We start from the raw sequence: 19,169 nt of genomic DNA on the forward strand, positions 1-19,169 counted from the left end.
TTGGGACTTCTCTTTAATTTCTGATTTTATTGATTTGGGCCCTCTCTGTTCTTTTTCTTGATGAGTCTGGCGAAAGGCTTATTGATTTTGTTTATTTTTTCCAAGAATCAGCTCTTAGTTTCATTGATCTTTTATATTATTTTTTCAGTCTCTATTTCATTTGCTTCATCACAGATTTTATGGTTTCTTTCCTTCTAATTTTGGCTTTGTTTGTTCTTCCTTTTCTAGTTCCTTTAAGTGTAAGGTTCTTATTTTTTTATTTGAGATTTTTCTTGTTTCCTGAGACAGGCTGGTATCACTATAAACTCTTTTAGAGAAGTGCTTTATGTGCTTTGTCACATAAGTTCTGGATCATTGTGTTTTTGTTTTTATGTGTCTCCATGGAATAGTTTTTAATTCCTCTTTGATTTCTATAGTGACCCATTGGTTTTTTAGTAGCATATTGTTTAGCCTTCATCTGTTTGTGTTTTTTGCAGGTTTTTCATTTCTTTTTTTTTTTGTAGTTGCTTTCTAGTCTCATATCATTGCAGTCAAAAGAGGGACTTGATATGATTTCAATCCTCTTAAATTTACTGAGACTTGTTTTGTGGCCTAGCATGTGATCTATCCTGGAGAATGTTCCATGTGCACTTGAAAAGAATGTGTATTCTGTTGCTTTGGGGTGGAATGTTCTATATACATCTATTAAGTCCATCAGATATAATGTGTCATTTAAGGCCAGTGTTTCCTTATTGATTTTCTGTCTGGATGACCTATTGATGTAAGTGGGATGTTATAGTCCCCTACTATGATTGTGTTAGGGTCAATTTTTCCCTGTTAATATCTTCTTTGTATATTTAGGTGCTTCTATGTTGGGTTCATATAGATTTACAATTGTTATATCTTCTTGTTGATTCAATCCCTTTATCATTATGTAATGTCCTTCTTTGCCTCTTTTTACAGTCGTTTTAATATCTATTTTTGTCTGATATAAATATTGGTACTCCAGGTTTCTTTTCATTTCCATTTGCATGGAAGACCTTTTTCCATTCCCTCACTTTCAGTCTGTGTGTGAGTCCTTAGATCTGAAGTGAGTCTCTTCAGTCTCTTCCTATATATGTAGGCAGTATACACATGTGTCTTGTCTTATCGATTCAGTCACTCTGTCTTTTGACAGGAGCATCTAGTCCATTTACATTTAAAGTAATTATTGATAGGTATGTACTTAATGCCATTTTGTTCATTGTTTTCAGATTGTTTTTGTAGTTCTTTTCTGTTCCTTCTTCTTTTGCCTTCTTCCCTTGATTTTCAAGGACTATTTTTAGTGTTGTGTTTGGATTCCTTTCTCTTTTGTCTGTGTGTTATCTATTATAGATTTTTAGTTTGTGGTAACCATGAGGTTTATATATAACTATATATATATAACTATATATATATATAACTATATATATATATATAACTATATATATAACTATATATAACTATATATATCTCCACATAATTATTTCAAGTTGATGATCTCTTAGGTTGGAACACATTTTAACAGCCCTGCATTTTTACTCCCCCACTATGCTTAGTGTTTTTGAAATCATGTTTTATATATTTTTGTTGTGTGTATCCCTTAACTACATATTGTGAATATACAGTTGACCCTGGGACAAAACAGGTTTGAACTCCACAGGTACACTTCTATGTGGATCTTTTTGAATAGTAAATACTACAGTACTACACTATCAGTGGTTGGTTGGATCCACAGATGTGGACCTTGCACATGGAGGAACTGTGAATATGGAAGCTTGTATGTGAGGGCTGACTATAAGTTATATATGTATTTTCAATTGTGCAAAGCGTCTGCATCCCTAACCCCCAAGTTGTTCAAGGGTCAACTCAATTTGATTTTACTACTTTTGTCTTTTAATCTTTCTATTAAATTTATAAGTGGTTGATCTACTACCTTTACATTTACCTTTACTAACGAGATTTTTCCTTTCAGAATTTTCATATTTCTGGTTGTGGTCTTTTATTTTTCAATAAGAGAATTCCCTTTAACATTTCTTATAAGGCCAGCCTAGTGGTGCTGAACTATTTTAGCTTTTGCTTGTCTGTAAAACTCTTTATCTCTCCTTCAAATCTGATTGATAGCCTTGCCAGGTAAAATATTCTTGGTCATAGGTTTTTTCTTTTCGTCACTTTGAATATATGATGCCACTCCCTTTTGGCTTGCAAAGTTTCTCCTGAAAAGACAGCTGCTAGTCTTATGGGAGTTCCCTTGAACATATTCAGTTGCTTTGCCATTGCTGCTTTTAAGATTCTCTCTGTATCTTTTTTTTTTTTTTTCCTCTCTCTGTATCTTTAATGTTTGCCATTTTAGTTATAATGCATTTTGGTGTGGACCTCTTGCAGTTGATCCCTTTTGGGACACTCTGTGCTTCCTGGACTTGGATGTCTGTTTCCTTTCCCAGGTTAGGGAAGTTTTCAGCTATTATTTCTTCAAATAAGTTCCCTGCCCCTTTCACTCTCTCTTCTCCTTCTGGACTCCTATAATGCAAATGTTAGCATGCTTGATGTTGTTCCAGAAGTCTCTTAAACTATCCTCATTTTTTAAAATTCTTTTTATTTCTATTCAGCTTCAGTAATTTCCACTACTCTGTCTTCCAGTTCGCTAATCTGTTGCTTTGTATCATCTGAGCTACTGTTGACTCCTTCTAGTGTATTTTTTTATATCAGTTACTATATATACAGTTCTGTTCGGTTCTTCATTATATTTTCCAACTCTTTTGTTAAACTTCTCACTATGATCATGCATTCTTCTCCCAAGTTCATTGAGCATCTTTATGATCATTACCTTGAAATCTTTATTGGGTAGATTCTTTCTTTTTTTTTTTTTTGATTTTTGATTTTTTTTTTTTTTTTGATGTGGACCATTTTTAAAGTCTTTACTGAATTTGTTACAATACTGCTCTGTTTTATGTTTTGGTTTTTTGGCCACAAGGCATGTGGGATCCTAGCTCCCTGACCAGGGATTGAACCTGCACCCCCTGCATTGGAAGGCGAAGTCTCAACCACTGGACTACCAGGGAAGTCCCTATTGGATAGATTCTTTATTGCCACTTTGCTTAGTTCTTTTTCTGGGGTTTTGTTTTGTTCCTTCATTTGGAATATATTCCTCTGTCTACTTATTTTGCATAATTCTCTGTGTTTACTTTTATGTATTAGGTAGGTCAGTTACATTTCCTAATCTTGGAGAAGTAGCCTTATATAGGAGACATCTTGTGGGGCCCAGATGCACACTCCCCTCTGGTCACCAGAGCGATATGCTCTAGGTGTGCTCCCTATGTGGGCTGCATGGCCCTTATGCTATAGGGCTGACTACTGTGGGCCTGGGGCTGGTGCCAGCTCACTGGTGGGTAGAGCCTTGTCCTAGCATGGCCCAGGGGAACATAGGGCTGGTGTTGACCAGCTGGTATGCAGGGCTAGGTCCTAGAGCAGCTGGTTGTCGGGGGCTGTGGGGGCCTGGGGCTGGTGCCAGCTTACTGGTGGGAGGAGCTCTGGGTCAGGGAGGGCCCAGGGCTGGTGTCAGTTCACTGGCAGGCGAGTAAGCCCTCAGTGCTAATAGGTTACAGGGAGGATTCTAAAATGGTGCTTATCAGCACCAGTGTCCTCATGGTAAAACAAGATCCAAAAATGGCTGCCACCAGTGTGTATGTTTCCAGGGAAAATCTCAGCTGCCTCCTGCCTCTCTGGGAGGCTAAGATTAGCAAGTGGGTCTGATCCAGGATCCTTTCCAATTACTGTCTCTGCACTGGGGCTCAGAGCATGTGGGATATTGTGTGCACCCTTGAAGAGCAGAGGCGCCATTTCCCATGCCCCCTGGCTCTCCTATACGCAAGCCCCACTGGTCTTCAAAGCCAGACGTTCTGGGGGCTTGTCTTCCTGATGCAGGAACCGTGGGCTGGGGAGCTGGATGTGGGTCTCAGATGCCTCACTCCTTGGAGAGAACCTCTGCAACTGTGATTATTCTGCTTTAGGGTCACCCACCTGGGAGTGTGGGTTTTGACTATACTGTGTCTCCACCCCTCCCACTTGTCTTATTGTGTTTTTCTTTTTTATATCTTTAGTTGTGGAAAATCTTTTCTGCTAGTCTTCAGGTCGGTCTCATAGATAGTTGCTCTGTAAATAGTTGTAATTTTGGTGTGCCCGTGGAAGGAGGTGAGCTCAGGGTCTTCCTATTCTGCCATCTTGGCTATACCTGTATTTCAATTATTTTAAAATGATAGCATTAGAAAGATTTTATTTCTGTCAGTATACACACACGTGACTTAACATTTATTTCTCCTAGTCTGGATGTTGAGAAGTCCAAAAAGGTGCCAGGAGATTCAGTTCTTGGTAAGGGCTCTCTTACTGAACTTTTAGCTATATACTCACGTGGGGGAGAAAGAGGGGGCCTCTAATCTCTTCTTTTTCTTATAAGGGTACTAATACCAACATAGGGGCCCCAACCTCATGACATTATCTAAACCTAATTATCTCCCAAGGACCCAACCTCCACTGAGGATTAAGACTTCAACATATGACTTTTGGGGGAACACAAACATTCAATCCATATCAGCAAGCTAATCTCAGATAAATCACTTGTACTCTTCTAGTTCCATCTCAGACCATCAAGCAGATTACTTTGCACCAGTTACAAATCCCAGGGAAGGACTCTAAAGACTTCTGCCCATTGCAGCTTGGTGTCAGATTAGTCAAGAAGAACCCGATGCAGTCAAGCATTGGATGGAAGAATATTTTACAGACCTAGAGAAAAGACAATGCAATATTAGCTTCAAGAGTGGGCCTCAGTCCCCCATAGTCAATGGGTCTCTCCCAGAGACATATTCAGGGCAATTTGCCTACGTACACCCCTCAGGTGCCACAGTAGAAAGACTCTATTCCTTCTTTTGGAGGACAACTGGGGTGGCCAGGTGCTATATGACACATACTCTTAAAGCAGAGACAAAAAAGCATTCATTGAGCCTGAAACAGGGAAAGATGTTCCCACACAAGGTGATAAGCCCAGCATAGGCTGTGTAGGCTCTTTGTCTCTTGGTGAGGAAGTGCTCTAAGCACAAGACCCATTCTTACGAGACCAAGTGGATGGCAAAAGACTGCATGCATGAGACTGCCTTTTCCACACAGATCTTTGTCAGCCCTGGTACACTACTTACTTGCAAAGCAGATGCACATGTATAACATACACCCCACTTTTACAAAGAAATTTCCCTGGGGAAAAACATTCAAGTCCTTTCAACATTCATGTATTTTAAAATAATTTAAAGTGGTTTTACAAGGAGAAAATCATCTTGTTTATAAAAATACATTTTATTTCATACTAGAGTACTAAATTGAGGGGGGAGGGGTATAAGTAGCCCAAATAAATGTATTGGTATCAGCAAACACTAGTACATGGTCAGGGTTGTACTAGAAAAATATTTGGCTTGTTGTGCAGGCAGGAAAGAGCAAACCCAAGGAAAGCTTGACCCTCTTCTCCTTATCTCAGGTTCTGAAACTTTTCAACATGCCACATTCTACACAAAACATTTAATGACCAAGACTTCAGAACATTAAGCACTTTCCAAAATGGCTGTGAACTTAAGAAACAAATGGTGTACTTTAGCCACCAAACATAATTCCATCTTAGTCTCTAAACTGCTAAGTGAAGATGCTTGCTTGCATCATGAGGACCAGAATAAAACTACATCCTTGCCAAGAAATTAATTTGCAATTTTTCCCTTCCTTCTGGAATTTTTCCTTCCTCAGGCTATCCAATTCCCAATACAGCTCTTCCTCTTGCCACCCTCACACTTTAGCTCTTCGCATCCTGCTTGAATCCTTGTCTTATTTCTCAGGCACATTGAAAACTCTCAGTAACAGTTACTACTCTCCAGGCAATCTGAAGGGCCTTGGCAGTAGGGCCAAGTGCTTTATATCTAGCTTAGGTTCAATAATTTATATTCAATGTACAATTTAATACACTTATATTAAATACAATTATTCAATACGAGTTGTATTTTTTCCTAATTGTGCTAGATCATATGCTTTCTACCCCAAAATAAAGTTAAACTTCGGATAAATTCAGCATTCTGTTTATTGAAATTCCCTGTTACCAGGTACTTTCACTTCCTATCCTATCCAATACCATATTTACCATAAATCCACTCACATCTGGGTAATGCATCTACATTCCAATGTGTCTGCAGCCTCATTTGATCATTTGATCTGTCCGGAGGTTACCAGGCAAGCTCACAATGTGCTTTCTGAATAATTCAAGATAAAAGCATAGTCAGTATTGTGTAATTTGTTGTCTAACTAATAAAACAAATAAAACCCCACAAATGCTTAATTTGAGCTTTTTTTCCATTGGGTGTACTGGGTATATTGAAACATTAAATTACAAAACTAAATATAAAACACAAGTATGACTTTAGAATTAAGCATATTCTAATCAATTTCACTAAAATAAATATACCTCATATAATATATACTAACCCAATGTCAAAATTAACAGAACATATTCTCTCCCAACTATACCCAATAATAATTTATGGTACAACACAGTCAGTTAAAAAAATAAAAAGTACCGTGAGGGTAGATGCACAGTAAATATTTGCTGATCTTCACAGCTATCCCATAATGTCCTATAAATCATATTACCTAAATCATAAATTATCCTTCAAGTGTGCTGCTCATCTATCCTTCCTGACTGTAACTTCTGAAGAGTAGGAAACATTGCCTCCTAATTCTTGATATTCCCCTCAAGCACCTCTTCCCTCAGTACCTTCAATACTGCCTTGAATTCAGTGCCCTCTTTCCAGGCAAGTGGGGCCCCAATGACTGTGGTCTGGGTCAGGTGGGAAAACCCAGGAGCCTGGGCACAGAGAGGTCTATAACTCACCCATAGGCTACAGTGAGATGCAGCATCTTGGGAAGGGCCAAACCAAAACTCAGGCAGACCATCCACACCTGAATCATCATATAAAGAGGCTAGAGGCAGAGACCAAGCAACTGAATAAAGCCAACAGAACCAAGTAAGATCTAAGATCCTAAGAGACCAGGGGGAAGGGACACACCTGGAACAATCTCCTGCTGTGAGAAGGCTGCTGCTGTGCCTTTCTTTTTACAGGTTGCCAGTAGCTTTAACTATGGAGCGAGCTGAGAAAGTCACCAACCTCACATGGGCACTTTTCTCTCAATAAATAGAAGGAAAAAAGGGGGGCAGGGAAAAATGTGGGATACATTTTTTGTGTCTGTATATTTTGTGACAAAGGATAATGAATTAATCATACACTTTTGCATACTTCAGTTGGTGAAAAAAATTAAACACTATCATAGTTCCTTTGCCAAGTTTTCCTGGTAAGTAGAATTTCAAACAATGTTCACATGTGAGCCTCTTGATGGACATCCTGGGTAGAATCCAGTGTGAGACAATGATTGAAAGTGATTAAGTCCCTTGAGCAATTCCTTTTAAAAAAAATTAATTAATTAATTTATTAATTTGGCTGCACTGGGTCTTCACTGCTGCACGTGGGCTTTCTCTAGTTGCGGTAAGTAGGGGCTACTATTCATTGCAGCGCACAGGCTTCTCATTGAGGTGGCTTCTCTTGTTGCGGAGCATGGGCTCTAGGCATGCAAGCCCCAGTAGTTGTGGCTCACAGGCTCTAGAGTGCAGACTCAGTAGTTGTGGCACACAGGCTTAGTTGCTCCGTGGCATGTGGGATTTTTCTGGACTAGGGCTCAAACCCACGTCCCCTGTTTTGGCAGGCGGATTCTTAACCACTGCACCACCAGGGAAGTTCCAGAGCAATTCCTTTTAAAGGAATGCCTCTGTGTAATGGAAACGGGAGTCAGGAACCAGCAATGCTCTAGGGCTGTTTACGTTAGGGCCTTCTAATAAGAAGCCTCAGGTTTATAAGCTTAAATGGTTCTTTAGATGCCAAGCATTACCACTGGCAACACTGTACACTATGCAGCATTGGCATCTTCAACAGAGCTCATAGCTACATCATATACAACAGCAGGGACAGAAGAATCCCAGCCCTTTGTATAGCCATGTTATTCTCCCTAATAAATTTAGGCATTTCTTCAGGTTTCATTCATTTCCTCTAAGCCACAGGGAGGAAAATTATTGAGAAGGGAGATGTTTCTTCAATCTGTTTTGGACGGGGTGGAATGATTTTTGGCCTATTGCTTAAATCATTAATTCCTCATCATTTTCCAATAAGACTCTCATTTGATTAAAAGTAATAATAGTTGAAAATCTATTACTGTCCATTATGCTCTGAATTATTATTGCTGCATTTTGTCATGTAGTATAAAAATAAAATATATACATGGCCATAGATCATCAACTCAAAGCAAACCACTCAGGAATTTTATTATCCAGTGGAATATTCCGTGGGAGCTGAGCGAAATTAGCATATTGTTCCACCGTTCATCTCCATCACTGTTATTTGAAATAATTTACTGAAACAAATGGAACTCTTAAACCTCCTCCAAGGCAGAGGGGAGAAAACATCTTTTCTCTGAGACCCTGCTGGACTCTGCTAGATACGGCAGTCAGCTGAGAACCTTACATTAGCAAAGAATAAATAAATTTAATTATTTAGGGTAGTGAGGTCAGGAGGGGGAGAAAAGTAAACTCTACCTACCATTTGATCTTGGGAAAGCCACCTACAGTCTGTAAACCTATTTTCCCATCTTTAAAATAGTGAAAATAATATCTACCTCAAAGCACTTACCCCAGTATCTCATTCACCTTTTAAGGATTCATAAACATTACTTGATATTATTTTCATTATTACTTCCTATGGAAAAGCAACATTTATGAAATTTAAAAGATAAAGATGGTCCTTATTTAATCTTTAATATCATGCTAAAGAGTCTAGATTTCAGATAGCAAGAAAGGAATCAAAAAATTTAATAAAAGGAGTCACATGAACATATCTGAATTTTAAGAAGAAAACAGAATCAAGCCCTGGAAGATACAGTAGATATAAATATAGATATGGATAAAGATTTAAATTTTTAAAATTTGCATTTTTTCCATTCCCCAAAATGGCCCAAAGCTATTAGCATATTTGCTTCTTGTGTATAATTAACACTTCATCTTAAATACTACAAAATGTCTATGTTGCCAACTTATTTTTTTTTCCTTTGGTGATATAATGCCAACGACTCAAAGAGGCAGAGATTTTACCAGTCAGTCTTCTAATCAATAACCTCCTGTAGGAGATTGGTTCAAGACGGCAGAGTAGAAGGACGTGCACTCACTCCCTCTTGCGAGAGCACCAGAATCACAACTAACTGCTGGACAATCACTGACAGGAAGACACTGGAACTCACCAAAAAAGATACCCCATATCCAAAGACAAAGGAGAAGCCATAATGAGGTGGTAGGAGGGGAGCAATCACAATAAAATCAAATCCCATAACTGCTGGTGGGTGACTCACAAACTGGAGAAAAATTATACCACATAAGTCCATCCACTGGAGTGAAGGTTCTGAGCCCCATGTCAGGATTCCCAAACTGGGGGTCCAGCAACGGGAGGAGGAATTCCTAGAGAATCAGACTTTGAAGGCTGGTGGGATTTGATTGCAGGACTTTGACAGGACTGGGGGAAACAGAAACTCCACTCTTGGAGGGCACACACAACGTAGTGTGCTCATCAGGACACAGAGGGAAGGAGCAGTGACCCATAGGAGACTGAACCAGATGTACCTGCTAATGTTGGAGGGTCTCCTGCAGAGGGGTGGATGGCTGTGGCACACTGCCAGGACAAGGACACTGGCAGCAGAAGTTCTGGGAAGTACTCCTTGGCATGAGCCCTCCCAGAGTCCGCCATTAGCCCCACCAAAGAACCTGTAGCCTCCAGTGCTGGGTCACCTAAGGCCAAACAACAAACAGGGAGGGAACTCAGACCCACCTATCAGCAGACAAGCAGATTAAAGTTTTACTAAGCACTGCCCACCAGAGCAACACCAAGCTCTACCCACCAGCAGTCCCTCCCATCAGGAAGCTTGCACAAACCTCTTAGATAGCCTCATCCACCAGAGGGCAGACAGCAGAAGCAAGAAGAACTACAATCCTGCAGCCTGTGGAACGAAAACCACATTCACAGAAAGACAGACAAAATGAAAATGCAGAGGACTATGTACCAGATGAAGAAACAAAAGAAAACCCAAGAAAAACAATTAAATGAAGTTGAGATATGGAACCTTCCAGAAAAGGAATTCAGAATACTGATAGTGAAGATGATCCAGGACCTTGGAAAAAGAATGGAAGCAAAGATCGAGAAGATGCAAGAAATGTTTAACAAAAACCTAGAAGAATTAAAGAACAAACAAACAGAGATGAACAATATAATAACTGAAATGAAAAATACACTAGAAGAAATCAATAGCAGAATAACAGAGGCAGAAGAATGGATAAGTGACCTGAAAGACAGAATGGTGGAATTCACCGTGCAGAACAGAATAAAGAAAAAAGAATGAAAACAAGTAAAGACAGCCTAAGAGACCTCTGGGACAACATTAAATGCAACAACATTCCCATTATAGGGGTCTCAGAAGGAGAAGAGAGAGATAAAGGACCCAAGAAAATATTTGAAGAGATTAGAGTCGAAAACTTCCCTAACATGGGAAAAGAACAGCCACCCAAGTCTGGGAAGTGCAGAGAGTCCCAGGCAGGATAAACCCAAGGAGAAACACACCAAGACACATAGTAATTAAATTGACAAAAATTAAAGGCAAAGAAGAATTATTAAAAGTAGCAAGGGAAAAACGACACATAACATACAAGGGAACTCCCATAAGGTTAACAGCTGATTTTTCAGCAGAAATTCTACAAGCCAGAAGGCAGTGGCATGATATATTTAAAGTGATGAAAGGGAAGAACCTACAATCAAGATTATTCTACCTGGCAAGGATCTCATTCAGATTTGATGGAGAAATAAAAAGCTTTACAGACAAGCAAAAGCTAAGAGAATTCAGCACCACCAAACCAGCTCTACAACAAATGCTAAAGGAAATTTTCTAAGAGGGAAACACAAGAGAAGAAAAGGACCTACCAAAACAAACCTATAACAATTAAGAAAGTGGTAATAGGAACATACATATTGATAATTACCTTAAATGTGAATGGATTAAATGCTCCAACCAAAAGACACAGGCTCGCTGAGTGGATACAAAAACAAGACCCATATATATGCTGTCTACAAGAGACCCATTTCAGACCAAGGGACACATACAGACTGAAAGTGAGGGGATGGAAAAAGATATTCCATGCAAATGGAATTCAAAGAAAGCTGGAGTAGCAAAACTCATATCAGATAAAACAGACTTTAAAATAAAGAATGTTACAAGAGACAAGGAAGGACACTACATAATGATCAAGGGATCAATCCAAGAAGAAGATATAACAATTATAAATATATATGCACCTACATACATAAGGCAAATGCTAACAGCTATAAAAGGGGAAATCGACAGTAACACAATAATAGTGGGGGACTTTAACACCTCACTTACACCAATGGACAGATCATCCAGACAAAAAATTACTAAGGAAACACAAGCTTTAAATGACACAACAGACCAGATAGATTTAATTGATATTTATAGGACATTCTATCCAAAAACAACAGAATACACTTTCTTCTCAAGTGCACATGGGACATTCTCCAGGACAGATCACATCTTGGGTCACAAATCAAGCCTCGGTAAATTTAAGAAAACTGAAATCATATCAAGCATCATTTCCAACCACAACGCCATGAGATTAGAAGTCAATTACAGTGAAAAAAACGTAAAAAAACACAAACACATGGAGGCTAAATAGCCAAGATGACACTGAGGAAATCAAAGAAGAAATCAAAAAATACCAAGAGACAAATGACAAACATGACGATCCAAAACCTATGGGATGCAACAAATGCAGTTCTAAGAGGGAAGTTTATAGCAACACAATCCTACCTCAAGAAACAAGAAATATCTCAAATAAACAATCTAACCTTACACCTAAAGGAACCAGAAAAAGAAGAACAAACAAAACCCAAAGTTAGCAGAAGGAAAGAAATCAGAAAGATCAGATCAGAAATAAATGAAATAGAAACAAAGAAAACAAGAGCAAATATCAGTGAAACTAAAAGTTGGTTCTTTGACAAGATAAACAAAATGGATAAACCTTTAGCCAGACTCATCAAGAAAAACAGGGAGAGGACTCAAATCAATAAAATTAGAAATGAAAAAGAAGTAAAAACTGACACTGCAGAAATACAAAGGATCATGAGAGATTCCTACAAGCAACTAAATGCCAATAGAATGGACAACCTGGAAGAAATGGACAAATTCTTAGAAAGGTATAACCTTCCAAGACGGAACCAGGAAGAAACAGAAAATATGAACAGCCCAATCACAAGTAATGAAATTGAAACTGTGATTTAAAATCTTCCAACAAACAAAAGTCCAGGACCAGGTGGCTTCACAGGTGAATTCTATCAAACATTTAGAGAAGAGCTAACACCCATCCTTCTCAAACTCTTCCAAAAAATTGCAGAGGAAGGAACACTCCCAGACTCATTCTACGAGCCCACCATCACACTGATACCAAAACCAGACAAAGATACTACAAAAAAAAGGAAATTACAGACCAATATCACTGATGAACATAGATGCAAAAATCCTCAACAAAATACTAGCAAACAGAATCCAACGACACATTAAAAGCATCATACACCATAATCAACTGGGATTTATCCCAGGGATGCAAGGATTCTTCAATATATGCAAATCAATCAATGTGATACACCATATTAACAAATTGAAGATTAATAACCATATGATCATCTCAATAGATGCAGAAAAAGCTTTTGACAAAATTCAACATCCATTTATGATAAAAACTCTCCAGAAACTGGGCATAGAGGGAACCTACCTCAACATAATAAAGGCCATATATGACAAACCCAGGCAAACATCATACTCAATGGTGAAAAATTGAAAGCATTTCCTCTAAGATCAGGAACAACACAAGGATGTCCACTCTCACCACTATTATTCAACATAGTTTTGGAAGTCCTAGCCATGGCAATCAGAGAAAAAGATAAATAAAAGGAATACAAATTGGAAAAGAAGAAGTACAACTGTCACTGTTTGCAGATGACATGATACTATATATAGAGAATCCTAAAGATGCCACCAGAAAACTACTAGAGCTAATCAATGAAACTGGTAAAGTTGCAGGATACAAAATTAATGCACAGAAATCTCTTGCATTCCTATACACTAACAACGAAAGATCAGAAAGCGAAATTAAGGAAACAATCCCATTTACCATTGCAACAAAAAGAATAATGTACCTATGAATAAACCTACCTAAGGAGGTAAAAGACCTGTACTCAGAAAACTATAAGACACTGATGAAAGAAATCAAAGATGACACACACAGATGGATATACCATGGTATTGGATTGGAAGAATCAATATTGTGAAAATGACTATACTACCCAAAGCAATCTACAGATTCAATACAATCCCTATCAAATTGCCAATGGCATTTTTTACAGAACTAGAACAAAAATTCTTAAAAGTTGTATGGAGACACAGAAGACCCTGAATAGCCAAAGCAATCGCGAGGGAAAAAATCGGAGCTGGGGAAATCAGGCTTCCTGACTTCAGAGTATACTAGAAAGCTACAGCAATCAAGACAATATGGTACTGGCACAAAAACAGAAGTATAGATCAATGCAACAGGATAGAAAGCCCAGAGATAAACCCACGCACCTATGGTCAACTAATCTATGACAAAGGAGGCAAGGATATACAATGGAGAAAAGACAGTCTCTTCAATAAGTGGTGCTAGGAAAACTGGACAGCTACATTTAAAAGTATGAAATTAGAACACTCCCTAACACCATACACAAAAATAAACTCAAAATGGATTAAAGAACTAAATGTAAGACTGGACAGTATAAAACTCTTAGAGGAAAACATAGGAAGAACACTCTGACATAAATCACAGCAAGATCTTTTCTGACCCACCTCCTAGAGTAATGGAAATAAAAACAAAAATAAACAAATGGGACCTAATGAAACTTAAAAGCTTTTGCACAGCAAAGAAACTATAAACAAGATGAAAGACAACCCTCAGACAGGGAGAAAATATTTGCAAACGAATCAATGGACAAAGGATTAATCTCCAAAATATATAAACAGCTCATGCAGCTCAATATTAAAAAAACAAACAACCCAGTCAAAAAATTGGCAGAAGACCTATATAGACATTTCTCCAAAGAAGAGATACAGATGGCCAAGAGGCACATGAAAAAATGCTCAAGATCACTAATTACTAGAGAAATGCAAATCAAAACTACAGTGAGGTACCACCTCACACCGGTTAGAATGGGCATCATCAAAAAATCTACAAACAACAAATGCCGGAGAGGGTGTGGACAAAAGGGAACCCTCTTGCACTGTTGGTGGGAATGTACATTGATACAGCCACTATGGAGAACAGTATGGAGGTTCCTTAAAAAACTAAAAATAGAATTACCATATGACTCAGCAATCCCACTACTGGGCATACACCCAGAGAAAACTGTAATACAAAAAGACACACGCACCCCAATGTTCACTGCAGCACTATTTACAATAGCCAAGTCATGAAACTAACCTAAATGCCCATCAATGGACGAATGGGTAAAGATGTGGTACATATACACAATGGAATATTACTCAGCCACAAAAAGGAACAAAATTGGTTCATTTGTAGAGACGTGCATGGACCTAGAGACTGTCATACAGAGTGAAGTAAGTCAGAAAGAGAAAAACAAATATCATATATTAACGCATATATGTGGAATCTAGAAAAATGGTACAAATGAACCAATTTGCAAGGCAGAAATAGAGACACAGATGTAGAGAACAAACGTATGGACACCAAGGGGGGAAAGCAGGGGAGAGGGAGGGGTGGGATGAATTGGGAGATTGGGATTGACATATACACACTAATGTGTATAAAACAGATAACTAATAAGAACTTGCTGTACAAAAATGAATAAATAAATAATCTCCTATAACAGGCATAAGCAGAATATTACTGATTCTTAATAGTCAAGTGGCTCTCAGTCACTTGCATGTCATTTCAACTGAGAAAGTTATCTTAGGACATCTAGATCTACTGTCAGAAAAAAAGAAACCACAGATCTGAAATAATTTTTTTTTAATTTTAATTTAAAATACAATATAAACTTTTGTGAAAAGGGAAATCTCTGACATTTTTTAACCTATAAAATTGGCAAAGATTCCTAAAAAGACAATATCCAGTGTTGGATAGGACAGAGAGAAATAAGCACATCCTTATACATAGGTAGGAGTATAAACTTGACACCACCTTTGTAGAGGATAATTTACCAATATGTATAAAGTTGTATGTGCATAACTTTTGGCCCATAATTCTACCAGCAGGCCAACACAAGCTTTAGAACATTGCCATCCTCACAACTGTGTCAGGAACCGGTCACACCCACCAGCGGTCCAACACCAGCTCTGGGACCCCTGGGGCATGCAGCCAGACTGGAGAACATGGCTCTGCCTGCCAGTGGGCTAGCACTAGCCTCAGGAACTGGCTTCACACACTGAGGGAGGGCACCAGCCCCAGGATCTCTTAGACCCCAACTCCACCTACCAGTGAGCCAGCCCTAGCCCTGGGGCCCTCTGGGGTTCCACAGCCAGCCACCTTGTGACCTGGCCCTATCAACCAATGGCCAGCAGCCACCACAATAGGCAAGGCCTGGCAACCAACCAGACCAGGTACCAGCCACACTTAGAGATCACCCACAGTAGTCAGCCAACAACAACAGAAGGACCCACACAGCCCAAGTAAGAGACACCCCTAGAGGATATAGCTCTGGTGACTGAAGGGGAGTTTACTGATAGAACACAGAGAACATCTCCTACAAAAGGCCATTTCTCCAAGGTTGGGAAATGTAACTAACCTACCAGATACAAAGAAATAAAAACAGCAACTTAGGCAGAATGAGACAGAGGAAACTGTTCCCAAATTAAGAAACAAGATAAAACCCCAGAAGAACTAATTGAAGTGGAGATAGGAAATCTACCTGAGACAGTTCAAGGTAATGATCACAAAGATGATCAAAGAATTCGGGAGAAGAATGGATGCACAGAGCAAGAAGCTAGAAGTTTTCAACAAAGAGTTAGAAAACATAGAGAACAACCAAACAGAGATAAAGAATGCAATAACTGAAATAAAAAATACACTAGAAGAACTCAACAGGAGACTAAACAATACAGAAAACAAATCAGCAAGCAGGTAGAGTAGTGAAAATAACTGAAGCTGAAAAGAAACAAGAAAATATAATAAAAAGAAATGAGGACAGTTTAAGAGACTGCTGGGATAACATCAAGCATACTAACATTCACATTATAGGGGCCTCAGAAAGAGAACAGAGAGAGAGAAAGGGGCAGAGAACATATTTGAAGACATAATAGCTGAAAACGTCCCTAAGCTGGGAAAGGAAACAGACATCCAAGTCCAGGAAGCACAGAGAGTCCCAAACAGGATCAACCCAAAGAGGACCACACCAAGGCACATTGTAATTAAAGTGACAAAAATTAAAGATAAAGAGAGAATATTAAAAGCAGCAAGAGAAAAGCAACAAGTTATGTAAAAGGGAACTCCCAAAAGGCTATCAGCTGACTTTTCAGTAGAAACTCTGCAGGCCAGAAGGGCACTATATATATATATATATATATATATATATATATATATATATATAAAGTGATGAAAGGGAAAAATCTACATCCAAGAATACTCTGCCCAGCAAAGGTCTCATTCAGATTTAATGGAGAAGATAAAAGGTTTACAGACAAACAAAACCTAAAAGAGTTCATTACCACCAAACCAGCTTTACAACAAATGTTACAGGGACTTATGTAAGCAAAAAAGAAAAGGTCACAAACAGAAACATGAAAATTATGAAAGGAAAACTCTCAAGGGTAAAGGCAATTATAAAATAAACGTAGTAAATCAACCACATACAAAGCTGGTAGGAAGGTAAAAAGACAAAAGTAGTAAAATCATCTACATCCACAATAAGCAGTTAAGGGATACACAAAACAGAAAGATGTAAAATATGATGTCAAAAACAGTAATTGTGAGGGGAGGAGAGTAAGAGTGGAGAGTTGGTAAAATGCATTTAATATTAAGAGATCAGCAATGTAAAATAATCGTGTATAAATACATTGCTATATATGAACCTCATGATAACCACAAACCAAAAATCTATAATAGACACACAAAAAAAGAGAAAGGAATCCAAACATAGCACTAAAGATAATCATCAAATCACAAGGGAAGAGAACAAAAGAAGAAAGAAACAAAAAAGAACTACAAAAACAATTAACAAAAGACAAAAAGTACATACCTATCAACCTATTAATAATTACTTTAATATAAATGGGCTAAATGCCCTAATCAAAAGACACTGAGTGGCCGAATGAATACAAAAGCAAAACCCATATATATGCTGCCTACAAGAGACTCACTTCCGATTTAGACACAAAGAGTGAAAGTGAAAGGATGGAAAAAGGTATTCCATGCAAATGGACATCAAAAGAAAGCCAGGGTAGCAATATTTATATCAGATGAAATAGACGTTAAAACAAAGACTGTAACAGGAGACAAAGAAGGACATTACATAACGATCAAGGGATCAATCCAAGAAGAAGATATAACAATTGTAAATACATATGCATCCAACATAGAAGCAACTAAATACATAATGCAAATACTACAGATATAGAGGAAAAAATTGACAGTAACATAAAAATAGTAGGGGACTTTAACACCCCACTTATATCTATGAGCAGGTCACCTAGACAGAAAATCAATATGGAAAAATCGTCCTTAAATAACACATTAGACCAGATGTACTTAATAGACATACATAGAACATTCCATCCAAAAGCAACAGAATACAATTCTTTTCAAGTGCACATGGAACATTCTCCAGGATAGATCACACACTAGGCCACAAAACAGGCTTCAGTAAATTTAAGAAAATTGAAATCATATGAAGCATCTTTTCCGACCACAACACTATCAGACTAGAAATCAACTATAAGATTAAAAAAAAAACCAAAAAAAACTGCAAAAAACACAAACACATGGAGGCCTAACAACATGATACTAAACCAATGGGTAACTGAAGAAATCAAAGAGGAAATTTAAAAGTTTCCATGGAGGCAAATGAAAACAAAAATACAATGATCCAAAATTTATGGGATGTAGAAAAACAGTTCTAAAAGGGAAGTTTATAGTGATACCACCCTATCTCAGGAAACAAGAAAAACCTCAAATAAACAACCTAACCTTACATTTAAAGGAACTATAAAAAGAAGAACAAACAAAATGAAAAGTTAGAAGGAAAGAAATCATAAAGATCAGAGCAGAAACAAATGAAATAAAGACAAAAAAGAAAAAGAAAAAATGAAACTAGGAGATGTTTCTTTGAAAAGATAAACAAAATTGATAAGCCTTTAGCCAGACTTATCAAGAAACAAAGAGAGGGGGCACAAATAAATAAAATCTGAAATGAAAATAGAAAAGTTAGAAATGATAGCACAAAAATACAAAGAATAAGAGACTACTACAAATATATGGCAACAAAATGGGCAACCTAGAAGAAATGGATCAATTACTAGAAATGTACAATCTCCTAAAACTGAACCAGAAAGAAACAGAAAATATGAACAGACCAATACCAATAAAGAAATTGAAAGAGTAAAAAAAAAAAACCAAAAAACTCCCAACAAACAAAACTCCAGGACCAGACAGCTTCATAGGTAATTCTACCAAACATTTAGAGAAGAGTTGACCCCATCCTTCTCAAACTATTCCAAAATATTGCAGAAAAAGGAATGCTTATGAACTCATTCTACAAGGCCAGCATCACCCTGATACCAAAACCAGACAGATATCACAAAAATAGAAAATTACAGGCCAATATCCCTGATGAACATAGAGGCAAAAATCCTCAACAAAATATGAGCAAACTAAATTCAACAATATATTTAAAGGGTCATGCACCATGTTCAAGTGGGATTTATCCCAGGGATTCAGGGATAGTTCAATA

This window comes from Eubalaena glacialis, chromosome 14 (genome assembly GCF_028564815.1).
Source record: "Eubalaena glacialis isolate mEubGla1 chromosome 14, mEubGla1.1.hap2.+ XY, whole genome shotgun sequence".
NCBI lineage: Eukaryota > Metazoa > Chordata > Mammalia > Artiodactyla > Balaenidae > Eubalaena > Eubalaena glacialis.